The sequence below is a fragment of the Triturus cristatus genome, chromosome 1_2, assembly GCF_964204655.1.
Source record: "Triturus cristatus chromosome 1_2, aTriCri1.1, whole genome shotgun sequence".
NCBI classification, from domain to species: domain Eukaryota; kingdom Metazoa; phylum Chordata; class Amphibia; order Caudata; family Salamandridae; genus Triturus; species Triturus cristatus.
Window position 1 is genome coordinate 1,084,376,684 of NC_140580.1, and position 27,974 is coordinate 1,084,404,657.

The window sequence follows — 27,974 nt, forward strand, 5'->3', positions numbered from 1 at the left end:
GCTGTAGACTTGTTCTGTGGGGCTAAAACTGGTGCTGATAGAAGCGTATCACATTAGAATAGAGTATGACTTTATGAAGTTCCTCTCCGCCACCCCTGTTCATCTACCCAACCGGTTCGCCTCAGTGATGCACTATCTGGTCTTTGTGGTGTGTAGCTATTTTAAATTCCATGACCCAGATTCCTATATATTTACCTGGAAATTAGTTCAAAAGTTGGAAAGTTTTGGGGAAGCTATTTTTTCTTTTCAGTCTTTGTTTGGATTGTTAAACTTTTATTTCTCTGTGGATTCTCATGTGTCCTTTCAATGTTTGATGAAGCAAATAATACTCCTGCTAGCTAGCAGGGCGCGCATGTAATTGTGCATGGACGCTGAGCTGAAAGGAACCTCAACGAGGCACACTGCGGATCTAGAATGGAACTGCAGAACAAAACCATGGCAATATACATTTTACAATAATCTACTGGACATGGAATCCATGGTACTCTTTTGAACCCTTCAACATTTTGGACATGTTTATTATGGCATGATCAAGGAAATACACATTATATAAAATCTTTTGAAAATGGAATCCATTAAATTTTATTGAACCACTCCTCATTCCTCAAATCGGTTATTGTGACATTAATGAGCCTTGAAGAAGTCTCACATAGAGACGAAACGCGTTGGGGTATGGTCTTGTGAAATTTAAAATTTAATAAAGGACAACTCTGAAAAGAAATTGACATCTGGAATTTGAACATCTTTTGTGTTCTCTCCACTTTGGACATTATTTTGTTACTATATCAAAGTGCTGAACCCCTTTGCTTTCAGCTTAGTAAAGCAGAAGCATTTGCTTGGTTGAATGAATATATGCATACCAAATTTAAACAGTGTGTATTTAAGACACAATTATGTGTATTTTTCTAACTCTAAAAGCTGATGCTTTAAAAATGGTTGGATTCCCAAAATATATTTAAAGCTGATAGTTGAGTGTTAAATCAAAAGGTGTTGTGCCAAAATTACCACGGTTGTGCCAGGACCAGCATTATACCAAAGATATGTACCACCATGCCACGAATGCCAAGAATTGCCACCATTATGACATCTGATACTGTACAAGAGGTAAACGCACATCACATGCACCAGCAATTAAGATTTTTCTTTCTTCCCATGTGACGTCTCCTGGCCCTGTCACCTGTGCTTCACTCACTTCAGGCTCTTTCCCTCAGATCCGGGTCACTGCTGTTCGAAGCATGGCAGGGCCTGCATCACAGTAACCGTGTGATTTACAAGGCAGGAACTGTAACGCAGCCAATACCTCTTCGCCTTAAGCTGCATCAGACCTCCCAACTTCTACGAAATGTTGTTGTGTTAGGAGGGGGCGGGCTTTAAGCCCAGAGCTACCTGAGATGCAGTTCTGCTCACCCCTTTCTGCTTGCTGAGGATGCCGCCGATGTGCCGGGGTGTTTTCACGACCCTTAATGGACATAGGCTGCTTAGAGCCCCCAGAGACGAGCTGGGAACACTCGTGGGGTTCCAGCGCATCGTCCCCGACACTGTGTGATATCCACTCTTCACTGGGCGACAGAGGGAAGGGAGCCGGTATCCTGGTACGTGCGGTGTGGTACTGAGCGAGTTTGTAAGGTTGTTGCATGGTGAGTTGGATGCCTTGTAGTCCCTGCGCCATCCGTTCCACTGTTAATGTGACCGAGGGCCTTGGAGTATTGACCTGAGGGCACTGCCTTGCAGCGCTGTACTCGAGCTGGGGGTACCCTTCCGGACCCAGCTCTTCATCAGAGCATTAGGGCAGCCGCCCTCTGATTTGCACAAACTGTGCACACTTGGGACCAGTCGATCATAGTCCGCCAGCGCTTTTCAGCTTAGTTTGTTTTTTCTTTCCCGGTTCAAGAATCTGGGTCTGTGCGCATTCTTGCAATGAAGGGTAAAAGTTATGGCGGGGCACCGTCCAAACTCCAATGGAAGCAAGCTGCCCCGAGTACCTTGCAGCATCTGTCCATCAAAGCACCGGTCTGAGTACCTGCGCTTTATTCGAAGGGAGAGTGCCTGGACTTCTCAGCGGGGGTGCCGCACTTGTAATGAGAGAGTACTGGCAGGTCTCGGTGGCAAACTCGTAGCAGCACTTTGGTGTTTCCACTTCAGGCCCTACTTTAGACCATGGCCACCTGTTACCTGAACATACCCCATGTGCCCCCACTGTCAACAGCAGATCTTGAAATTGGTACAACTTTGTATAGATGATTTTTGGTGTTCATCCCAACTGCTACACTTACTATAAAAGGTTCTATGATGGCACAACGCAGCGAAATACTTCGCATTACTTTACAACACATTTTGTACCTCACATTTTTGTAGAACGCATGCTTTTGCATTGCATGTCTTTACCACGCTATACATATATATAATGTGAACAAGGCAGGTATGCCGAAACGCGTCATAGCGAAAATTTCGAAATAAATACGAGGAAGGAATAGCAATGCTACCTCTGTTTCGGTGTCTGATCTTTATGAAGATGTCAGAAATGGTGTGTATATGTGTGTGTGTATATATATATATATATATATATATATATATATATATATATATTCTCCCTTTTCCTTTCTCCCGCTCTCTCTCTCTCTCGCGCTCTCTCTCCCAACTTACCTTCAATGCATGATAAAGGCATGTGTTGTAAATGCATGTACGTGGTAAAGACACAGCATGGTAAAAACCTTGTTGTAAAGGCTGTTTCCCATATAAAAACCTCACAACTGGCATATAATCAGCCAAACGCATAGGCTACTACCTTTTCCGCCTTATCCAATACTCTGTAAAATGGGCAAATAGAGGCACGTGGGCTTGATATAAAACATCAAAATAAATGGATCCAGGCTTTGCCCCACCTCTTCTGTTTAAAGGGGCACTGTTTTCCCAGTGCTGTTAATTCCATACCTTTCTGAGCAAGCATTGGCAATGCCAGTAGGTCTGGTTTAAAAGGAATGTTGTATGGTAATGTGAAGCATTGCAGTTAAATAACATGGAATGTATATGTATCTATGTTGGAAGCAAAGAACTGTAGAATAATATTGGTGTATGTTAAAAGAACAGGTGACCGTTGCATGGTCAAGCCAGACCTAAACACCCATGAAAGTTAATGAATGCCCTCCTCCCATCTCTACTACTGCCAGAGGAAAACACCATTAATTATCTTGTTATCCCAAGACACTTTAATAGCATGACCATCTCATGTGTGCCTTCTGAAAGTTCAAGCTCGGGCAGCTATGATGGCAGCTGTGTGGAGGGCAGGCAGAACTTTTGTGGAAGCACACAACTTCTGCCCAATCAAAACATGTACTCTCGGCTCCCCACTTGTGGGCGTTGCCAAAGGCTCTCTCCTGGTGATTCTCACATAAGCCAGGCCATAAAAAGCAGACAGGAACAGGGGGCATTTAAAAGTCACCGGCTGTGCAAGCCATCGAGCTACGCTGTACTAGTTAAAGGGACCAGCTAGTCAACGATACAGTAAATTTTGCAAACCAAACAACCATTGTTTCATACCCCCCCCCCCCCCCCCATTCCCCCCCTCCCCGTTTCAGTGGATGTTCCCTGTTGGAGGATATTTTCACACCTTCTTACATCACCTTTACTTGCTACATTGGACTTCCATCAAAGCCTGGCCACACTCTGCTATCAGACCTTTTTTATTCCAGTCTAATCCAGCGATATGATTCATGGCAAGTTTACAAAAACAGTCGCCTCTGCATTGCAAAAGAGGCTTGTTGAAATCCGCCTCGTGCGGTTACGGCTCTTGCATCGGTGCAGAAGGAAAATAAAGCGTAGCTTTTATTCGGCCCAGAGGATTCTTACAACATTATCTGTATTTCCGTTAATTTGAGGGATTTCTAGTAAATGGTCTTAAAAATAGTCCCGGGCAAAGTGCCAAAGAACACATGAGCAGGAGAAAGAGCTTTGCACACACTCAACCGTTTGCTTTCACTTCTTGTTAAATGCAGGTTTTATTAACTGGTCAGAGACTGAACGCGGATCACCTTGTGTAGGCGGCGAGTCTCCTGGCCCTGCTGATGAGTTAAAGGAGGGAGGTATGTGGTTGCTGGAGGGCTTGTGGAACCGCGGAACCAAAGTACCAAAAGTCAGTGGGCTTGTGGAACCAGAGCACCAAAAATCAGTGGGCTTGTGGAACCAGAGCACCAAAAATCAGTGGGCTCGTGGAACCAGAGCACCAAAAATCAGTGGGCTCGTGGAACCAGAGCACCAAAAATCAGTGGGCTCGTGGAACCAGAGCACCAAAAATCAGTGGGCTCGTGGAACCAGAGCACCAAAAATCAGTGGGCTCGTGGAACCAGAGCACCAAAAATCAGTGGGCTCGTGGAACCAGAGCACCAAAAATCAGTGGGCTCGTGGAACCAGATCACCAAAAATCAGTGGGCGTGCGGAACCAGAGCACCAAAAATCAGTGGGCTCCTGGGTCCGCAAAACCACCACTACCATAAATCAGTTAGTAGCTGGCTGTAGAAGATGAGCGAAGGGGAAAGATGAAATGAAATGTTTTTCTTATGGCATAGTGCTCTTCTCAGAGCAGAGTAAGTGAATATGCCCTTTTATTCCATGCTCTACCTACCTGACACTTTGTTATTTAATGAAGTCCTGTGTTGGATAGCTTGCGGTCCAGTGAATTAAGGTATACTGATGTGGCCTTAAGGCTGATGGACAACTTTCAAATGATCTGATCCAGTTAATTTAGTATGTGATGTGCCCAGAAATGTTTTTTTTTTTATGGTGCCGATAAGCCTGCTTTTATTGCGAATTCTGACTAAGTCATGCTTGACCAAGGTCACACAATGCAATCATGGAACATCTAAGAATCTGTCAATTGAGCCACAAAACCACATGTCCTTATTCTTTGCTCATGCCTAGAACAACCTCTTACCTTACTTAAAATATGGCCTAATAATTTGACTGTGGTAATCTTTTCTCCCATAGAATACACCCCGATCCCCGGGGGCATCCCTTAAGATTGAGTTAGGTGTACCATGTACAGTTGAGATATTTTCAGTAGTCGTGGCAGAACTGACAGATTTCCAGTAGATGATGGACTTGACAGACTGTCTCTATCATCACGTTTAAAGATTTGACGTAGCCTTAGTAAAGTTTACTCATTTTAGTATTAGTTGTACTATTTTTTTCATACTGATTTAAATCCTTGTTTGATTGCACTATCTGCTTTGGCATCATTTAGCTTATTTTTCCCAGTTTTCGCTTTGGATAGGACAGTGGCTGCGAAATGTTACGCCAGAAGCAAGGGCGTGAGGGAGATGATCCGGTTCAGTGTTTACTGTTTTTAGCACAGCATCATGAACATGAAGGGGTTGAGACGGAGTTCTTCTCCTTACCTCATTACAAGAAAACTGTGCAAAAGCAGTGCTCTAGGCTGGATGGCTATTGGCCATGCTTTGTACTGTGGGACTGTTTTGTAGGGCCCTCTGCCTGTTTTCTGGAAGACATTGGAAAAGTTGCTTACAGTGTTGTGGTCAGTTGACTTGTGGAACCTTGAACTGTGACCTTTCTCTGATGGCCAGCTAATGCAGAGGCGCAGTATATTCTGGAAGGTAAGTTATCCTTTTCACAGATCATGCAACCGGCTCGCACTTTTGTCGCATTACTGGGACATTAGCAAGTATCTGGGAAGGGGATGCTTGGTGACACCAGCATTCCACTGGGTACCTGCCATGGTGTGCCACAAGGGATTCGCCTGGGAATGACTGGGAGCACTTGAAGAGCAATTGGAAAATCATACAGAACATTTATGCGAGGGCTGCCGATGGGGAAGGGGGGTTACCCAGGTCAGTGGTTTGGGTTTAGACAGTCTGCAAACTTGAGGAATCTGGCAGAGGCAGGGTTGGAATTTTCTAGAACCACGAAGAAACTGGGACAGCAGTTTGGAAAGAAAACCAATATTGTGTTGGAGCATACTAGAGCTCACCACACACCTCACCCCTTACTCCTAACCCTGTGGTGGCAATGAAAATACAGATGTTTGCATTGCAGGGCTGAGTATTGATTATGGTAGGTTACAGGTGTATGGATGGAATAACAAAGGATTCAGCTGATGTTGGACTTATACAAAGCTCTGGGTGGCAGAAGCTGTAGACATTGATCAGAGGATAGATAACGGCAAAGATCTTGGGGTTAACTGTGATCAAATCATTGATTCTAAGAGTGGAGAAAGACAAACCTGCAAAGTCAAAGTAGACAAAGATGCGAACCTGAAGGGTCCACTGGCGAATGCCATCGCGGTGTGTATGACGTGTTGGGGGAAACTTAGTATTCAGAGTATGAGCAGAGTAACGAAGAAGATGCTCTATGCGTAGAGGCAGCGGATGGACGCAACCATTGGGGAGTTCTAGGTGAGGATGGATGAATTTTGTCTTTTATTTTTTATTTTTTAAATAAACACTGTAAATTGATATTTATTTTTTAATACTGCTGTAACATTAAGGTATGACCCAACATCACACTTTGGGTGAGCGGATATTCAACATTTGCCGTGGAAGCAGTGAAGCAGCAAGCGTGATATTGTTTATCTGAAGGTCGGTTCTATTCATTCAGTTTCATAGTAAGTCGCGTCGAGATTACAGAACGGGTCAGCCGCAGTTCCCAAACCTTATCTTTTCGGGGCCATCCCCCATCAAGGTAAAATAGTTTTAAAAACATTTTTTTTAATTCGAGCCCCTTTTGAAAAAGAGGTGCCGAGCAAGAGTTCCATATGGGACACCTGCCTCCTCCATAATTCCCGTCAGTGCCTGCCCGCGGATAAATCAGTACAGTGCTGATAAAGTGCACATTATTCCCTCCCAATATGTTTGGTGGTGAGGAGCAATCCAAGTGATATCAAATCTCTAGTAATCCAGAACTCGAAACACTCTGGAGGAGTTTTTACCCATTGTGCAGGGGAGTGCTAGAAAGAAGTATATTTCCATGTGTAAGTATTTGAGATGGATCAGCCATAGCCTGGCTGATGATGCCAGCTTCCACAGCCGCCATCTTTTCCTACGGCCAGTCTGTCTTCCAGTGGGCCTAAATGTATCGAGACAGTTCTGTCTGGGACATTACACGCGTGGGTTTGGTATATTTGTGGGGTTATCTTCTCTCCCATTGGTCTGTTTGTCTGGTTGGCGTCTAGTGGACTGTATTCTTGCAGTTCAGCGAGCTCTTTTGTGTATAGCGCACGTCCCTGTGGGAGATACCAAAAGAATTTGGATTTAGGCATATCGAATTGCTGGGTCAGTTGTAGGGTGGACTGCATGTTGGTACACTTCAGTTCATTGCCTACTATGCATATTACAATAGCGGTCCATAGTAGTTTGGGAGAGTGCTAAAACAGTCTGCATGAGGCAACCCACTACTTGAGGCTTAAAGGTTTTGTTGTTGTTTCAGGGCGGGTATGGGGCAAATTGAAGAGGGGGGATGACCTGCTGGTTGTCCAGGCCTTGTAGGTCAGCCCCTAGATTGCACACGGTTTTGTACTGTTTCACGTGGGTATGGGGCTGGTTAGAAGAAGAGCTAATCTGCTGGAGGTCCAGGACTTCCAGCCATTCCTCAGGGATGCCTTCTGTTTTATGTTGTTTCGGGTTGTGTGGCACTCGTTATGAGGGGTATCCTGCAGGTGGTCCAGGCCTTCCAACCGTCCCTCAGGGAGGCCTTCTGTTTTATGTTTCGGGTTGTGTGGCACTGGTTAAGAGGGGTATCTTGCAGGTGGTCCAGGCCTTCCAGCCGTACCTCAGTATTGCCTTCTATTTTATGTTTCAGGGTGGGGTGTTGCTGATTAAAAGGGCTGTCTTGCAGGTGGTCCAGGCCTTCCAACTGTTCCTCAGGGAGGCCTTCTGTTTTATGTTTCAGGTTGGTGTGGTGCTGGTTCAGAGGGGTTTCTTTCAGGTGGTCCATGCCTTCCAGCCCTTCCTCCGTATTGCCTTCTGTGTTATGTTATGGACAGTTTAGAAGGAGGTCTGCCCAAGTGGTGGTTCAGGCCTTTTTTGGCACTTTCCCTGTGTTGTCGTGGATATATATTTTGTAGGGGTGTGACTGGCTTGGGTCATCTGTGCCCCAATTAGGGACAGTGCATTAAGCGGCTTCCTGGTGGCTAGTTCTGTAAATGTGATTCGTCTGTTTCATGATGCTCAGATTCTATTCTACTTTTCTATGTATATAATTATTGGCTTCCTGTGCCTTCCCCGGAACAGAAATGTCAATAGGAACACGTGGGAAATCCCAATGTAATGATGTGTATCAAGTTCTGTTTTAATCTGACTGTACAGGAGAATTTCTAACGACGCCTCGTGTGAAGCGTCTTGTCCACTCAAGCGACGCCTACTTGGAATACAACGTTGTCCGCTCTCTGTTTGTCTCACTAACTTTATCTGGCTTAGTGCACGACAAGGCCTTGCATGAGTGAGCGTACTCAATCAGTGCGTGATTCCGCCTCACCGACCTGTGGAAGGACCTGTACCTCTCTTCTGCCCCTGGTCGCCTCGTCCCACCTCCTGTGCGTGCTCGAGGCACACGTCTCTCCTCTGTCACTATGCAAAGCTGAACACATGCTGTTTACAACAGGCGGGTGAAGTGTGCATTTCCCGCCCCTCCCAGTCCACACCCAGCACTGTTTGTCTCCTTGAACCTGCGGGTGCCCGAGCCACACAGGGCTGCCAGAGCCGAGCTAATCCACCAGGTAAGCGTCTTCCTCGTCTTCCTGAAAGGACGTGATGTAAATAAAACGGAAATAAGGCAATGTTTGCAGGTAGAATGTTTGCAGAGCTCTTGGGTTTATAACAAAGCTTAAGTGACACTTTATATATTTCTAAGGTTAGTCCTGAGAGGCGTCCAAGTCTGTACTTGTTGTAGCGTAAACATTTGCCTTTGACGTCGGGTATAGTGAGGACGTTCACTGCTGCAGCCTGTCTGCGGCTGTCGAGCCGTGCTCGTCCATTCCATCACTTCTGTGTGCAGGGTTTCTGAAAACGGACTTTTAGCAGTGCTAACCCTTGTGTTACCAGCTTTGTGTTAATCGTCGTCGCTCCCTTCTTCTCAACTCTTGGTGTTTAGTACGGTATTGTATTGTACTGTAATTGCATTTATATAGCGCTTACTACGCCTGACGAGGCGTACTGGTATATTGTCACTTTATCACATTCAGCATTCGTCATCTGTTGTGTGTAATGACCTTAATTAACTATGTTCTTAAGATTTGTTTTGAACTTGGTAGCTTATGAGATTAATTTTTGACTCCATTGTGTTGCTGCCCTAAAGTTGGTATTTGGTGTGTTTTCGGTCTGTAGTTAGTCAAGGTCTTCTGTTTAAAAAAAGATATATACATATGTGTAATATACATGGTTACTTGGAAGGGCGTTCAGTAATACCTCTCCGTCCGTTGGTTTGCTGTAGTGTAATTCGTGTTTTGCTTCTGCGCACCACAAAGTCAGCCCACTTCAGCCAGTGGCTTACCTTACTGAGTTACCACATCCAGCCTTCACACAGTGTGCAGATATGCACAATACGTATTCCCCTTTATTGCCAGGGAGTACTGGTGCAATGTGTATTTTTACATAAAATATATAGGTCTGCCTTAATGCAAAAACATTAACGAACCAAAGAAGCATTAGCAAAGTCAAGGGCAGCGGCCAACGTCGGACCTATGTGCTTCACCTCATCTTGTTTTTTAGTGTTTATAGTCTTTATATTGTTAAACCTTATAAGAAGTAGCCGTGCACATAACCTGGTCGATTTGGGCTCTTTTTTGAGAATTGTGGCTCTCTGATTGTTTACAGGGACCCCCAATGAATGATGTCAGAATATGTTCCATCGAGTGAATGAGATCTTGCTCTGTCTCATGCAATGAATGATGTCACTCAGTGAATGTGATTACAGTGTTTCTTGTCCAATGAGTGAGGTCTCAATAGAGCTCATCCGTTGAATGACGCTATACTTTGTCTCGGGTAGAGATCTCAAATGTATGAGGCTGCAATAGGTCTCACCCAGTGACTGATATCATGACATATTCACCATAGGTTTCATCCTGTGAATGATGTAATCGGTGTTGTCCATTGAATGATGTCACAGTAGGACTCATCCTGTGTATAATGTCGCAATAGCTTTCAGATTCTGACCAGACCGAATCAATCAAACGGGCACTCTTGAAATATTCATTGACCGTGGTGCAGGATTGTGTAAAAGGAAGGACATTTTAAAATTGCACGAGGTTTGATGTTTTATTTTTCACATTCTATACATTGAGTGTATGCTCATTGATGAAAGAAATTTATACCTCGACTCATTAGTTGGTCTTATGCTTCAAAATATATTTTTTAAAACTTCTTAAATCTAAGCATTTACACAATAGCACAGGTAAAATTTACCAGTGAAGTAAGAGGTTAATCTGAGTAAAAGGCTACATAGTTAAAAGAAGCTAAGCACTTTAATAAATCTTACCATATTATTTAACATTATAAATGACTCTCCAAGATATTTGTAATTTTTTGGGGACTCTGACTCAATATACTTTTCCACTACCTGTTGAAATATGTCATTGATATTGCTGCTAGTGAATGTAGCACTTTTCATTTTTGCCGGTTTACTAAGTGCCTTTTATTTTAATTTAATTAATCCTTTATTAAAAGTTATTTACATGCCAGCAAAGGCAGGAAGGGAATAGTGTGAGCCTGATTACTGAAGTTATTACGTGAAGGTGGAATGATGGGTTTTACATTTTTGAGTTGGAAGATGATGGTATAGCTGAAAAATAGGTGTCCAGTGGTGTGGTATCCCAGATTGGAGAGGTAAGGAGGGGGAAGAAATCGAACAGGCAGTACCATAGGCGGAGAAGACGTGGTTGCAGGGTCAGTGGACGGAGTTAGAAGAGTTGGGAGGGGTAGAGATTGCGAGGTAGGGACTGGGAGCATAAAGATGGATAGAAAATGAAAAGAAATTTCACGAGGATACAGAGCCTGTGGAGTTGATGGAGAAGGAGAGATTATGAAAGGAAGAAAGATTATAGATAAAGTAGGCAGTGGAGATCAAAATAACTGGAAGAGGAGTGGTAGAGAAAGCAGGACATCCAAAAAGATAATCAGAGTGTGAGCGAGATGGAAACATGTGATGTCGTTTAGTGCATTCATGGGTTGTGGGAGCGAACTGTAATGACAATTAAGCGTTTGATGGTCTTAGAAGCAAACCAGGCAGGAAATGTGAGCAAAGTGAATAATGAATTTGAACACTACAGGTGTGAGCGGATGACATGTGAGAATTGCAAGTGGGGGGAAAGAGGTAGAAGACGGCACGGAAGAATGAGCAGAAAGAAGACCAAATGCATTTCTCTGTTTTGCAGAGGTTATGAAGAAAAAGCAAAAAGAATGCCACTGAGACAAGAAGATGGACAGGCAGGGGTATTTGTGCAGGTAAAAATTGGCTGGGAAGTAGTATGCAAGTCATCGAGAAAGAGATAATAGTGAAACCAGAGAAGTTCAGGCCACCAGACGAGAACATGTGAAAGGAGTAAAGTTGACATGTGAGAACCGACCCCTCAGGGAGAGATCTGGTGGGAAGGGAAGATGAGAAAGAAGATTGGAAAGAAGCAGCTGGAGAGAGAGTCCAGTGGGATCGGAAAGGATAGTGAATCAGAAACCAATTGAAGTAAAAGCATAGATATTACAAATGAGTCTTTAGAGCTGTTTGACCGAACCACAGACCCCCCCCCCCTTTAGACCCGAACGGGTGAGTAGTCACACTTTACAAGAAACTTGATTAATTAAAAAACTTCTAAGGAAGGCGAGTGCTGAAGGAGTTCTAGAAGAGGACTTTGTTTAGAGAAATACTGTCCTTTTTTAGGTACAAGTTTGAAACTGGGAAATAAATTGCTCTTTGTTTTTCAAGTCCCATCACTCGATGGGGGGAGGGGGACCCAGTGTTAATGCATTTAACTAGGACAACACATTTTAAATCAGATACTGTTTCAGACAGAGTCATTGGTGAGCGCTGGTCATTTGGAAAGCAGCAAATCGGTCCTATCCACATACTGTGCATTTTTCCGTAATCTAGTGGTTGAATCCAGAAATGTTCTTTTGCAAAATGTTCCAGCTGCGAGTCGAGAGCATGCTGTCTCCTGATTGGTTTGTCCGCTTCCTCCAGATTATATTTTTATTTTTTAACAATATAAATGCCCTGAATACAAACCACTAGACGTTATTTTGTACTTGAGTGTTTTTATGCATTTCACTGTTGACAATGGCCTTCTCTTGCGAGCCATCTCCTGCATATTTGGAATGTTTAAAGGCCGACTCTCCGCAAGGTCACTGCTGCGCTGGCACTTTCCGCCCACACATCCGAGATATGCCCGGGAAGGGCTTCCTCTGCAGCTCTGGTTACTGTAAGGCCCGCCGTGGGAGCCCTTGCAGGTGTCACGTGCTGCTGTATCTGTCTGGCTGCGCGTGGCAAATGCCACTGTCAGCATCTCGGAGAGAGTCCCTGCCTCGAGAAACTCCTGCTCTGAGCAATTAACTTTTCAACTACGCACCGGGAGTATATAAGGGGTGTTCAATATGCACATCATCTGTGCTGTAATTGCATTAATATGGCGCTCACTACCCCATACGAGACTTTTCTGAGAGTAGCACGCTACTCCGGAACCCAAGTGGTGAATTAGTTTAGGAGGGAAATAGGAAATTAATTTCAGCGGTGGACATGCGAGTCTGTTCCTTGGATTGAATGAAACACCAGTGTGGCTCTTCCACTTAGCTCTTGTTAAGTCTTTCCAGGCCAGGTGCCATCTCGTGAATTAGTTGCTGCTGCAGCGCGCTCAGTGGCAAGAAGTGTGGACACTGTTTGATGGTGTGTTTTTGCACAGATCGTTTCTTCTTGTAACAAGCTGGGCAGCGGTGCTGCTGCCAGGGCGATGTCTGGAGCTGCACATCCTAGAAAACTATTACACAGGACGTTTACGGAGAATCTTGTTAATTAGATGTCTGGTGGAATAAATTAATACCCATCTGTAAGAAGGGGCCAGGGACCCCAATGCAGGCAAGAAAACGAGCCCTGTCCCCTGGTTAGGTAGTAAAAGCAGCTCTCATTGGGTTCTCTCAGACCTCTGGGCCGTGGTGCCACTGCACCTACTGCGCTGTTGAAAGGCATGTGCTGTGCATATTTGTGCCACTGGGCCCAGTGCGAGCTGCTTTTATCCGACTATGTCGGGCGCCTTTACTTTGCATGGCTCACGGCCCAGTGGGGGCGAGATCCAAGCTTGGAGTCGCAAACCGGGAGAATTCATTACATAATGTTCGCTCCAATGCAGTAGGATTCCTTCATGTCTGCTGGTGTAGACAATGGACATTGGCACCAGGGTGTGCTGGTCATGGAAACAGATACCTGCCAAAGTTTATGATGCCTTCCGTTGCATGAACTCCAATAATACGTTGCTGTTTCAGATATATTACGTATGTTTTCAGGCCTTTTCATGTATTAAGTGAATTAACAATGGTTCGCTGCCTTTGCCACCCGGAGGATATTCCTGTCAACTGACCACTTGTCATGAAGGCGCATTTGAGCCAGCACTGTTTTTTCGGTCATCCATTTTTAAGTTGTATTTTAAGTACATAATTGTGTTAGAAAGAAATATTTCCCCAGGTATAGCTTTTCCACCAAATATAATCTTTTTTTTAATGCAGGCCAGAATGTAAAATCTCACTGGCTGATCTGTAATTCGCAAGTGAGGCTTTTTTTTTACCGAAATACACTTGGAAAACATTTTAGTTTCACTTGTTTTAATGCATAGTTTTCTGTTAACTTCTGGTTTCATTGGAAAAGTGAACCTTCAAGCCCCAGTATATTTTGGGGCTGTTGGGAGTAAAACCAGAACTGTTTGAAGGTCCTCTTCATGACATGGGCAGCCTGGCAGCAATGCGGCCAAGACCAGAGGATTTGAAGAATGATGTTGTTTCAGACACGGGTTATTGCAGACGTGTGGGTGAGAGTGAGTAAAAGATCAATGATCTTTTCACCCATACAAGTAGTTTAATAGGTCTGTGGAAAATGTCTGTTGTTGGTATGTTGTCGTTTTATTACTGTATGACTAGAAAGGAAATGTGAAAGAGAATGAGATGGTGTTTCTTTTGTGCAAAGTTTTCAAGTCTGTGATCTCTTATGAGTTTGTTTAAATTAAGTCTAACAACTGGTCCTCTTCTGTTTGCAACGCGAAATGTAAGACCTAATCAAAATCCTCACCCTCAATAGGACTTTCAGCCAATCAGAATGCTCCTTTTGCGGTGCATAGTCACTTTTGTAGGGCTGCAAAGGAACCATTCTGTGCTGCCGACCTCCTGACCCCTATGTGTGCTGTGATTGGGCCACCGTCTTCCCCCATCCTACGAGGAAGCACTGGGGAAAAAGAGGGAGACCCGTTTCCATGGCAAACTCGATTTGTGTACGTTCAAAACAATTCTTTGGCTGGTGGGCTTACCTTTCAGCAGAAGCAATGGGAGGAGACCAGACTGCCTTGTCTAAACCAGCTGCTTTTGAGAAAAATAGCAGAGGAAGCTATTTCAGATGACAAGTAGGTCCTGCAGCGTTCCCTATAAATGGAAAGGAATTGCTGCTAACCGTCTTGTTGCCATTCCATGAAGGACAAAAATGGCTATTATTTACCCCCTTATCCCGTTATGCACCATCACCTGCGTCTCGGGCCCATAACTGCAGGAAGGGTTATTAACAGGTGTTATTGACTGCCGGTGCAGGAATTAATTCATGGGTTAAGGAGTGACAATCTTCTTTAGTTCACATAAAAGTGCTTCAAGTTACCACATAAAACTCCGCCAAACTCTGGGCTATATCTACTGAGAAATGGCTTCCAGTTGCTCAGCATTGTGGGTTTCATGCCTTTTCCATTATTCAGTCCCATTGCTACCTTATTGTGATTTTTGGCCACTCCTACATCTCCCATACTGGGATCTCTTGCAGTGCGTGATGTGGACAACAGTTTTGGATTTCCGGGCGAACGACCCTTTAACATGGTCGCTGTTGGGCGCTACGAGGGATGTTGACCTGCAGACCCATCCAGATTCTCACCTCCTTACATCCATAAGAAGAGGACCCATCTTTCGTCTGTTAGCGTTGTAGTAGTGTTAAGGGTTCTGTTATTAGTATAAGGGGAAATAGTTCGTCTGGTTGTGTACCCTGTGTTAGCAATGGTTATAGGTCCATGATTATATTTCTTCAATGCAGTCTGTTTTTTTTCTCCTTTTTTCATAGGCGCCGTTTCCTGACAATTAGCACGGCACGATCTACTTGCCTTGCATAGTGACCCTGGTACTGTTCAAAATATATTTTTCGGATCTCATCTTTGTCAAAAATAGATTTTTAATCTCTGGTGATCATAGATCACCTTGTCTGAGATATGAAAAACTTTGCACTAAACTGTTCTAGGTTTGTCCTTCCTTGCGTCTTCTCCATCTCTCTAACTGCAGCTAGAACTCGTCCCTAAAGCGTTTTTGCTCAGTTCCGCTCGTTTTGTCATTCTCTCCTCTTTTCTGCTCTACCTCTTAGTTATTCAATGTTTTAAGAGGATAAAATAGAGTATGAAAGATCTAATGTTACTAAATGCTGTACAAACCACTAGCCTCCGCTGTATTAAAACACTGCATGCATTAGTTACATCCAGATGTACACTGCATTTTTGCAGTCGCAAATGCCCGATTCGCAAAATGCTTTTTCAAATGTGCAAAATGAGATTCTGTAACTTGTTACAGGATCACAATTTGCATTTGTGAATCGGCATTTGGAAGGGCCTTGCTTTAGTCGTCACTTTTAAATGCCAAATCAGTGTGAATTACTGTTTTGCTACTGAATTCCAGTAGCAAAACAGTACTGCTTTTATCACCAGTTTGAAAGTGATGGTAGCCCATTCACAAAGGATGTTACAAAATATTTCCCATGGACCAATGCCTACTCTTGAAAGATGAAACTTCAAAGTTTATTATTTGAAGGAAGGAAGGAATGAAGAAAGGAAGGACTTATATGTATGTATATATATCAAAATACATTTTTCTCTGTTTCTAGCAAAAATACATATATATAATCCCAATTGCAGACATGGACTACTGACCCCAACAAGCCACCATCCCTGTGTTGGCTGCAATTTCTAATGGGTTACAAATTGTGACCTACCTCATTAAAATTCATGAGGTAGGTTGATTTTGCAGCTTACTAGGAATCACTATTTGGGAATAAAAGTGCTTCTTACCTTAGGAATGCCAGTTTCCTAATTGCGACTTGGGGCTATTTGGATATCGGTGTTCCTAATGTTGTACATGTGGCTCTTATAGTGGCACATCGTAACCAGCTGAAATGAGTGGGAGTTGCCTTCGACTCAAAAAATCCTCTTGTAACGGTCTCAAATATGTGTTTAGCTCATACTACTGTCAGCAAAACCAACTATTTAGCTTATGAGTTCTTGAGTTTTTCTTTCTTCTCGCGAGAGGTGGGGAAGGGCTTCTACTCTGAAATTTTTTCCCGTCTCCTCCTTTGAAAGGGGAAGGCGTATTCAGTTTCAAACATGACTCCCTCATCTTGCTGTATCTCCGCTTGCCAAAATAAAAAAAATTCCACTCCAGGGGCCCAGAAATGGCAATCAGAATGGTACCTAGACATAAACCCTGGAGCTGAATCTCCTTCTCTCTACAATAACTTTGCTGATGTCATACCTGACTCTGCTTCACCCACAAATCTATATACGCGAAGCTCACAGACCACATCAGCGACGTTAGACAAAACTTCGCTGAAGTCCTCGCTTTTCAATCTCACAACCCAAGTCCAAGGCTCTCAAACATGCTATAGCTCTAAAGGGGCAAGCAGCTTTACTGTTAACCCAGAGGGTCACAGGCATTCGGCTGCAATCCCTTTGCCTAAGCTGATTCTGCTGTGTGCCCACTCCTCCAATCAGGGTGCCTCTTGGTTGCAACCCTCACCTGTTCTGATCCAGATGTGTGCCCACTCCAAACTTGGTACCTCTTAGCGTAATTTAGTTCCCCTAATTCTACAGTAGAAGTCTTTTAATTACTATCTACATCTTGATGTCTAAGCATTAGACTCTTAGTTGCAATATTGCACAGTTTCTGCATGCCCCTTCCTTTAAAAGGATCCGATGATCTCGGTTCTTAGCATGACTGCAGCACTCGGATCCTTGCTCCGTAACCTACATAGACCTGGCTACTCCTGTAGCACGGTCTGTGAAACGTGCACTCATTCTCATATTTTCTCTACCTCGCTCTGTCTCACATTAGCGCACTCTCTCTAGTTTGCTCCTCAGGTTACAGTTATGTGTTCATTAACTCTCTATGGTTGTAAGAGTGGCCTGATGTAGTGGTATTACTTTTTTCTGTGACCGGAGCCAGGCAGTGCACGCGTTAAAGCCTTATGGCTAGGTTTGCACTGTAGAAATACCATTTACATACGTACATAGACCAGAGGAGCCCTCTTCAAGGGTATCAAAGGCCAGCCAGATCTCTGCTCGTCAAGTAACTCAGCATCAGCATTTAATTAAGAACTCAAGTGTTCATCTATGGTCCTAATATAAATTAAAACATTGAAATTGTGAGCTCGGCTGAAGACAATGAAGTGGCTCCGGGCCAGTAGTGACTGGTACAGACCCCCTCCTTCAAGATGCAAAGGCTAGTCTTTGTTTCTTCCTCTTTATGTCTACCCTAAGAGAATTGACTGCTCTAACAGCATTATAGCTCTTATTGCTCAGGCAGTACCGGTTGTTAAAGGACTTCAACCTGGTAGGCTCTGGTCTGCGGCTTCAGCCTAGAACTCTGGTTTGGGGATATTAACAACCATCATTGTGATGTATAGCAGGTTATAATCCTTATTTATTAGGCAACCCTGACAAAAGAAGAACCCATCCTCCTAATATGAAAAGCCCTATGTCTAAATACACCGATGAAGACTGGGTTAAAATATTTTGGGAAAACACCAGGCCACTGAATTATTGCAAATCAGTTAGTTCCACATCTTTACAGAACATTTCCTTTAAGGAAGGGCCCCATCCACCATCATCAGGCATGTTTTAGTTAGCATAAATATCAAGAAACAACTCTTTTGGTAGCTTGTTAGATCTGAAAAACACTAGTTGAGACAGGAGTTTAGTGATCCTCTTTTATGTGGTTTGTCTCCCAGACCAGAGTTCCACTTTCCTTTATATTGAGGATGTAGTAGGCGGTGAGGTAGGCAGGGTTGAATACCACAATACAGGAACTGCCCCAGAAGAACATGCAACACCCCTCTGAGTCTTTGTGCAGGAGGCAGAGCATCCAGTGGGTAGGTTGTAAGCGTTGGTTCACTTTAAAGACTCTGCAACGGCAAAATCTACAGAATTTTATTCAGCATATGCGTTTCATTCTAAAACGATGCCCACTTAGAAAAAAAAATCTCATGGAACAATTTTGCGCAAGTGCTCATGATAATCCCTGATTTTCCCAGTTGCCTTTGTATGCCTGAAAGTGCCTCATATCTATTTTTGTTGTCTTTATAGATCTCATCATCTCACACAACCTGTTACATTTTTAGGTCGAGGACTGTCCGGTCTGCCGAAGGCAGAACCGGAAGTCGGAGATTTAATGTTTCTGAGTGTGGCTCCTTAGCCCGCCTCTCTTTTTGCCTCTCCTCCATTGGCTGGCTTCCTAAACGGAGGCCAGCCATTGGAGGAGAGAGCCGTCCCTCCAAATTGGCTCCGTCTTTTTCAGATTCGGGGGCGTGTTCCTTGCTGTTCTTTCCACTTTTTAGCCACGCCCTTTTAGAACAGCAGGAACACGCCCCCGAATCCGAAAAAGTTTCGAAGCTTCCATCCGCCATTTTGCTATAGTCTGGCCGTGAGGATCCATCTGTCCGGCGGCATGTTGTTGTGCTGGTGGCGGCGCTGCCGGGGCAGGCTCCAGTTTGACGAGCAGGGATCCGCACCGTGCTTTGGACTTGTGCCACCGGATCGGGTTTGTGTAAATCCGGGAGGGAGCTCCTGAGTTCCGAGTTTGCTTTCCGCGGTCACAAGATTACACAGTTGGCGGGAGGGAAGCGCTGTTCTTTCCGTGCGGCGCAGGGCCTGTGTGCTCGTCGCCGGAGCAGGATGCGGTGTACCTGGCGCAGCCCTTTGGCCCTCCACCTCTCCCGGTTACTCATTAATGGGGCAGTGTGATGTAACTTCAGGCAGCGCGCAGATCCTGGCCCATCAGCATTCCACGTCCCTCCGATCCCAGCGCAGCCTGCACGCCGCCGACGTTCTGAAGCGACCAGGCACTCCTGAGCTGCAATCGGACAGCCTCGTATTAGAGGAGCGCTACGGGTACCTTCCGGCGTGAAGCTGACTCCAATCTTAAAGGAAGCATTCCTTTACGGGACTGTGACACTTTAATCGGAAAAGCTCCATGCTGCTAAACTCCCCCTTTTGCAAGAACGGAGCACTTCCCTGAGAAGTCCAGGTAACAGATACACTCCTGCTGGAACAGCTGCATAAATCATGTGCTCTGTCCCGGAAGCAGCATTCGCAATCCTGCAGGAACAACGTTCATTAAGGATTTAGTTAATATCAAAGGGCGAGCATCATCTTCCTGCGGAAGGGCAGGACTAGATACACTTGTCTGCAGGAGGAAAAGCCGCCCCCTGCATGTGCCGAACTCCCTTTGCAGGTTAAATAACAAGATGAGCAAGATGAGCAAATAGGCCAAGGCGCTATCCTGTACGCTGCAAGCACCCTGTTCACTCCTTCAGCAGCAGAAGACAGCCAGACCGTGCTTTGCAGGAGCAGCACGTGCTGTTTGCGTAGGTCACATCACATCCCTTCAGTCTGTGTAGTAGTCATATGTCCTCAGGCACAGAAAGGCTATTTTAGGAATAGACGCCGCCCTGATGTAGCCAGTGCTTTAAATGGGCAGCTACTGTCCGGTACTGAATACCTGCGCTTCTTAGCACTGCTGCAGTACATTTAATGAGAGAATATCGACAACCCTCGTTTACTAGAAGAAATCACCCGTTTAGGTAAAGCACAGTATCTTACAGGAAGAACCTTCTGGCAGGCATCTGACGCTCTTGCAGGACGCACTACACCTCATTTGAAGAGTTTATATAAACGTATTAAACATAAATGAGGTGATGCGTCTGTAATGCCTGTGAAAATAAATGTGGCCCAATAAAATATGGTTTTTGTAAAACTGCATCTCCGGAGTCTTGGAATGAGGGGGCATGATAATTCTCTAGAACTGAACGCTGCTGCTTCAAATTGACCTTTGTAGTGCGATTGTTCTTTGAGTTAGCTTAAATAACTATCTTTATAACTAGAGCACATGAAAGGGCAGCATGGTAAAACCATATTTGTGTAATGGTGGCAAGCTTGGCCAACTAGGCCTATGACAGACAATTTACTTGGTGCACCCAGTAAAACCTTTAATTAATTTATAATTTTTACCTTTAAACAGACCCAGCAGATGCGCATGAATTAAACACTCAGACACATCCCCATGAAATCCGTAGAACTACTGTGCGATGCTGAAACTCTGTAATCCCAATAAAAACAGTTTGACAAAAAAATTCCTTAAAACTTATGAAAAGCGAAACTTGAGAGATACATTTTGGAGATTTCGTGCAGTCTGTTGGGGCCGGCAGGGGCTTCGAGTGGTGGGGGTCGCTATGGCTGTCTATGTTCTTCATTGAAATGCCCATAGAGAGTTTTGCCAAAAGGTTGGCGGCACCGAATGCCCCTCATTTCAGCATTACAACAAACAAATGATGGACGGAATGCTGACAATGCATACATTCTCCCCCAGTCAAGAGATCTGGGTTAAATCCATCGTTCTTTTGCCCACTACACCACCCCAGTTTAGACATGGCCATATGCAAATCAGTCTTGACCCTGTGCCTCATGGGAACAGTCCAGCCCGAACTGCCAAGCCATGTCTTCCCTGGACCGGAATCAAGCATCCTAGGACCGGTTTCTGGCTATCAGCCGTCATCAGCCAGGATAGCTTGACTCCAGTGGCGTAGTGAGCACGGGTCCCACGTCTGGGAATACCCATCCCACTTAGGGCGAAAAGCGTTACAACAAACAAATGATGGACGGAATGCTGACAATGCATACATTCTCCCCCAGTCAAGAGATCTGGGTTAAATCCATCGTTCTTTTGCCCACTACACCACCCCAGTTTAGACATGGCCATATGCAAATCAGTCTTGACCCTGTGCCTCATGGGAACAGTCCAGCCCGAACTGCCAAGCCATGTCTTCCCTGGACCGGAATCAAGCATCCTAGGACCGGTTTCTGGCTATCAGCCGTCATCAGCCAGGATAGCTTGACTCCAGTGGCGTAGTGAGCACGGGTCCCACGTCTGGGAATACCCATCCCACTTAGGGCGAAAAGCGTTACAACAAACAAATGATGGACGGAATGCTGACAATGCATACATTCTCCCCCAGTCAAGAGATCTGGGTTAAATCCATCGTTCTACCAACCGGTCCTAGGATGCATGATTCCGGTCCAGGGAAGACATGGCTTGGCAGTTCGGGCTGGACTGTTCCCATGAGGCACAGGGTCAAGACTGATTTGCATATGGCCATGTCTAAACTGGGGTGGCGTAGTGTGCAAAAGAACGATGGATTTAACCCAGATCTCTTGACTGGGGAGAATGTCTGCATTGTCAGCATTCCGTCTATCATTTGTTTGTTGTAACGCTTTTCGCCCTAAGTGGGATGGGTATTCCCAGACGTGGGACCCGTGCTCACTACGCCACTGGAGTCAAGCTATCCTGGCTGATGACGGCTGATAGCCAGAAACCGGTCCTAGGATGCATGATTCCGGTCCAGGGAAGACATGGCTTGGCAGTTCGGGCTGGACTGTTCCCATGAGGCACAGGGTCAAGACTGATTTGCATATGGCCATGTCTAAACTGGGGTGGCGTAGTGTGCAAAAGAACGATGGATTTAACCCAGATCTCTTGACTGGGGAGAATGTCTGCATTGTCAGCATTCCGTCTATCATTTGTTTGTTGTAACGCTTTTCGCCCTAAGTGGGATGGGTATTCCCAGACGTGGGACCCGTGCTCACTACGCCACTGGAGTCAAGCTATCCTGGCTGATGACGGCTGATAGCCAGAAACCGGTCCTAGGATGCATGATTCCGGTCCAGGGAAGACATGGCTTGGCAGTTCGGGCTGGACTGTTCCCATGAGGCACAGGGTCAAGACTGATTTGCATATGGCCATGTTTGAACTGGGGTGGCGTAGTGGGCAAAAGAACGATGGATTTAACCCAGATCTCTTGACTGGGGAGAATGTCTGCATTGTCAGCATTCCGTCTATCATTTGTTTGTTGTAACCTCATTTCAGCATGACAACAGAGGCTGTGTCCCGTGGAGACATCTCGAATCTCAGTATATAGTACACCACTGAAGTCACAAATGATTCCTGCTGTACATGTCGATTCGCTCATATTGGAAAATACACTTCCATCACAAAGCCATATGAAGCGCAAGCTGTGCAATATAGATTTTTTCTGCCAACAGCATGACATGACATGAGATGTCAGCTTCTAGTTGTTTAAATTGGGACTGCAGCCTTACAAAAAAGATGAACTGCTTCAAGGCCTATGCATTTTACAGTAGCTTTTGTATTGTGATGATACCGGCGACGTAGTCAGGAAGCTTCCTGCAGGCCCGATAATTGGCATTTGTTGTGCATGGTTTTAAGAATGTGGATTTTTTGTGTGGATAATGGTGGAAGAGCTTAAATATTGTACTCAAGGCTTGGAGGCTGCCCCGTTCATGTTGTAGCAGACCTGTAACAGATACTTCCTATCTTTGGGCGGTTGTGTGAGAAGTTATCTTGAAGCTTCTTTGGGTTGGTTTGATGTGGGTTCATTATCTGACCTAAGTGGAAAGCACCACTCTGCTTACATCTCACTACCTCACAACATCCCTCTCCCTCACTACATCACAGTTTCACTACCTCACTCTCTCTCACTACATAACTCTCTACCTCACTACTCCACTCTATCTCACTACCTCACTATCTCACAACTTCTTTCTCTCAAAACATCACTACCTCACTCTCTCTAGCTCACAACCTCACAACTTCACTCTCTCTCACTCACTACCTCAATCACTCCCTATCTCACTACCTCACTCTTTCTATCTCACTAACTCACTTTCACTCTCTCTTTCACCACCTCTCTCTCTATCTCACTACATCACAACATCACTCTATGCTTATATATCACTACCTCACAACATCCCTCTCCCTCACTACCTCACTCTTTCACTACCTCACTCTCTCTATCTCACTACCTCACTCTCTATCTACCTCACTCTCTCACTACCTCACTCTCTCTCACTACCTCACTCTCTCTCACTACCTCACTCTCTCTCACTACCTCACTCTCTATTTCAATACCTCACTCTCTCTATTTCAATACCTCACTCTCTATTTCAATACCTCACTCTCTATTTCAATACCTCACTCTCTCTCTGCTAATGCAATAGGTATCACATATGCAAAAAAAAGCTAATGCCAATAGAAATGACTGCCATTTATTTAGGGATACAAAAATGATAAAAAAATAATGAGCAATACCAATAGCTCTACCTATAATCTTGCCGAGACCATTGCATTGTAAATGCTTGTTTTTTGTGAGATGCTGACAGTGGCCCTTTAATTGTAAGTTTGTGATATATTATGAATGTCCTGTATCAGGATTTATGTAATACACAATGCAGCCACCCAGGGTGCTTTAACTCGGTATCTGTCAGTGCAGTTATTCAGGATTCACAGGTTACCAGGGAACGCAGCTAGTTTGGAACAGAAATTCCAACACTTTGAGAACTCTGAACACAAACTGTTGGCATGAAGACAGACCCACATCGGCAGAGAGCATACTCCAGCGCTAGTTTATGCCAAGTTCTTGTGCAATCGAAACAAATCGGGCTTTATCAAGGCGCCTTCCAAACAGTGATAGTGTATTTACTGTAGCGCAGCTATGCAAACGCTGCTGCCTTGGCGGCATTGTCCCAAAGTGTTGACATTTCTGTGTTGATAATAGACTGATACCGTTGCTCTTGAAAACAATAAAGTAACCCAACAAGTTGTTATGCCTGCGTTCTCCTCTAGAATGTTACTCCCATGTGTAGTATCTGAATGTCTCTCTGGAAGTATCACACCTTCACCACCGGTACGCTCTAGTCCGAGAGTCTCACCAGACTCTAAATGCTGAAGTATCTCTAAATTCGGCACTATCCAAGGAAGACCATTAGTTTCAGTTGTAGCTCGTCCGCTTTGTATTGATTTTAGAAATGGTTCGCTCTTCGAATAGTCTGCTTTTTTGGCCAAGGTGATTTCCGTGCCATGAATGAATCAAGGAACACTATGCCAAATGCCTTACTGTTTTACAAAATGCACAGCATTAATACACCCCCAGTGTAGCACAAATCTGTGAAAATATTCCTTATAACACACACATCTTGACCGGGCGCCAAAATAAACCGCATCAATCCAACCTTTATCCGTTGAACGTTTCCTGACTTCGGTTAGGACCTTTTAACTTTTGTTTGGATTTTGCATTTATTTTAAATGAGTCAATTAACTTTTCAATTAATTTATCGACCCACCCACAATAGTCTTCTCCAATCCGAAATATTTTTCTAGAAGTAGTATTTTCTGTCTAGATAAAAATAACCTAAAAGTACTAGGTGACTTTAACTCTTGGCTAAAAGCTTCAAAAAGATGATCGCTTTTCGACTTATGAACTTATGCGATCCATTTGTCTGGTCACTTACTTAAACCTATTTTCTCTAATTGGGACTCACTTGAAGTCCAAAACCCTCTGCCTTCAAGTTGGGCTGCTCATTTTACAAACCCATTGTGCTTTCCAGAGAGACCCTTAGTAATTTAAATATGTAGTACTAGCTCGATTTAGGGTGCAAATGGAAAGCCTTCTGCCTGCATTCCATTGGAAAAAATTCCTTTGGGAATTTCGATCTATTTGATTGTAAATATTTAAATCTTAATTCGAAGCACAATTGTCTTAATAGTTGTATTATTCCGTCTCTTGATGGCTTATTACCTCTTAAATTCATCCGGAGATACGAAAATAAATCAATCTTTCTTTGATGATCTTTAGAAACGTAAACATGTATTAAGTAATGTAGAAAGACATTGGCGTCATTCCTGTGATCCTCTAGTAAAAGTACATCAGAAGAAAAAATAGTCTGGCCATAAAAACTTTACTTTACCAGTCACCTATCTACAGCATCAAATTAATCTAAAGAATCAAAATTGCAAATGAATTTCAAGACCTCCTGGCATCTAGATCTGATATTATCCTATCTTTTGATCTTTGGGAGCATTTGTCAAGCTATAATATATACTCAAAATTACTAATACCAGAAGGGACAGTGAAAATGAAGACATTACCCACCCAGTTGGCTAGATAGACTTGCACAATGCATTAAATAATTGCCTTGAGGAGAGAAAATGATACAAGAAAGGAACTTCACTACATTAATTATATAAAGTCGCTCTTCGGGTTCATCATCTGATCCCTGCCCTGCCCAAAATTTGCAACAATATCTGCCCAATGTGGCTAAAGTACTGGCCTAGTTCCCATAGGCTGGAAGGAAGCAATAGTTTGTCTACTCGTGAAAAGAAATCTTCAGTAGACCATTTGGAACATGGAAACTATAATCCGATTAAATTTCTGCCTTTCCTATCTAACCTGCTTGAGAAAACTGTGATGGTTCAAATAAAGGAGCACGTGGAGTCAAATCTACTTCACAACCATTAAGCCAACTTTCTCCTAGGCCCAGGTACGATACTGGTGTTTGTATCGGTATTACACATCCTCAGAAAAAGGATGGATGCTTGAGGTCCAGGGACCTTGGTGCTCTGGCTCTTTCATCTGCACTTGATACTGAAGTCTCTCTAGATTGGTAGACCTATAGATAGGACTGTTGCAAGCATATCCAAAATGCTTTCTAACCAGTAGAACACAAACAGTATTTCTCCCTCCATTTTCTACTAAAAACAATCACATTGAAGTACTTCAGGAGTCTATTCTATTCCCACCCCTTTTTTTTTTTAGATCTACATGCGTCCTGCATCATGTCACACAGTTCTTCTACAGTATGGGAGCTGAATTGTTCATGTATGCGTTTGTCATTCAACTTATTTTTAGAGCGTCGTCGGACCAAAACTCCCACATACTCTATTTAATCTATCTAAAAGCCTTACTGCTAGTAAATGGGGGATGTCCTCTAACTATTTGAAGTTAATTCCAAGTAAGGCAGAGCATCTGCTTCCATTTATAAATAGCAACATGAAGGACCTCTTTTGGCCCCACTGCATGGCACACCTTCTCTCCCTGCAAAATATGTGCAAAATCTCCGTATTCACCTTAAATCAGGGCTAGGAAAATGTTTTCCCTTTAAAAAAAAAAAAAATTAAAAAAAATCCCAAATCAAGACTACCTATTGTTACTTCCATCATATAAACAAGCATAGATTATGGCAAAATTGTTGTCCTTGGAGCCTGTAGGAAACAGGTAGTCCATCTTCAATTAGTTTAAAATGCAGCGGGCATCTTATGTGTGGACTAAAACTACATGATTCAATAACAATGGCTAGGAAGCATCTAAATTGGCTCCCAGTTTATTTATTTGTAATGTATAAGGCAAGGTGTATTGTGCATAATGGTGTTGATCTTCAAAAGCCTATTTGGCAAGGAAAGTTTGATTGGTGTCACACAATGAAATCCTGGATCATATCAACAATTCCTCCTTCCAAGTACTTACAATTTGAAGCTGGAGATATATATGGACAGAGCTTTTTCCGTGGTACATTCAAAATCTGGAATTCACCTCCAAAACATCTTATCAAACACTTTCACGATCTTATGTTTAGAAAAGCTTAAAAAACCTTTCTGTTTAATCAATAAGCATATCTCTGATGCTATCTTATCAAATTATGTGTCTACAGAGAATCGGGGGTGGTGGTGTCCTCAAGAACAAATGAGGAAATGTGCCCCTTCTAGATTAAACTACTTGCTTTGCTTTTCTAAATGTAATCAGTTAACTAAGCCTTCTTTAGACAAGTAAAAGACCCCATGAAGGTTTAATAACTAATTAAAGTTCATTAATGATGGCAAACTATGATTAGTCTCAAAATCAGTCAGGTTGCGTAATAAATAAAATATAGCGAGTTAGCATGGGCTAACAAAATTGGCGACGCCAGTTACCAGAACTAGATGGTGGTGGTATTTAAGCTAATGATGCCGCATCAGACATAGTCTCAAGTAGAATGTGCAGATTATCCTAAGAGTAGAGAATGCAATAAATCAGAATGAGCCTGCCTTCTAAGAATCAGGAAAGCAACACTGGCTCACCTCCAAAATGGGCCCGTCTTTTATGTGGAACTATACAGTCAAAATCCTAGAATCTGCATATGGAGAGCACAATGTGACAAAGGCTCAGTGAATCACAGTATAGAATACAATGCAATACTGGAGAAATACTTACGAAGGGTTTCAGTTTTACGGTATGCAGTAGCGCCCACTGATGTGTACGTATGAGTCTAAACGTGAAAATATAACGGTGCAAATAGGACGAGGGGAAAACAAACCCTAAACCCCCCAAGTAGACCAAGGTCTAAAAACAGTTAAACATAGGATGCCTATGCACACGTCAGCAAATGAATTGTATAAATGCAAATAGTAGTGGAGAGAACAAAACTTCAAAAAACACTTAGTGAGTCCAAAAGTGTGTATTTCTTGGTTTAATATGGTTCCGTTGCCCATCCAACACGTGTTTCGTCTGGGTGTGAACCCACGACTTCTTCAGGGCTACAAAAACATACAAGGATACAATGTAGATATAGTTGCAGTCTCAATATACAATGGTTGTTTACAACGTAAGGA

General features: G+C 43.8%; 1 protein-coding gene across 3 annotated transcripts in view; it reads left to right on the top strand.

Annotated features, from left to right (window-relative positions):
* NACC2 (NACC family member 2) overlaps positions 1-27,974 on the top strand; it is a 436,512-nt gene that overhangs the window by 203,494 nt on the left and 205,044 nt on the right. Inside the window, exon 1 of one of the 3 annotated variants that reach the window (XM_085613455.1) lies at positions 1,416-1,592. The exons of the other annotated variants lie outside the window; for them this stretch is intronic. The gene's annotated coding sequence lies outside the window, so the exon portion shown is untranslated. Of the gene's footprint in view, positions 1-1,415; positions 1,593-27,974 lie in introns of those variants that run through there. 3 annotated transcript variants of the gene reach the window in all.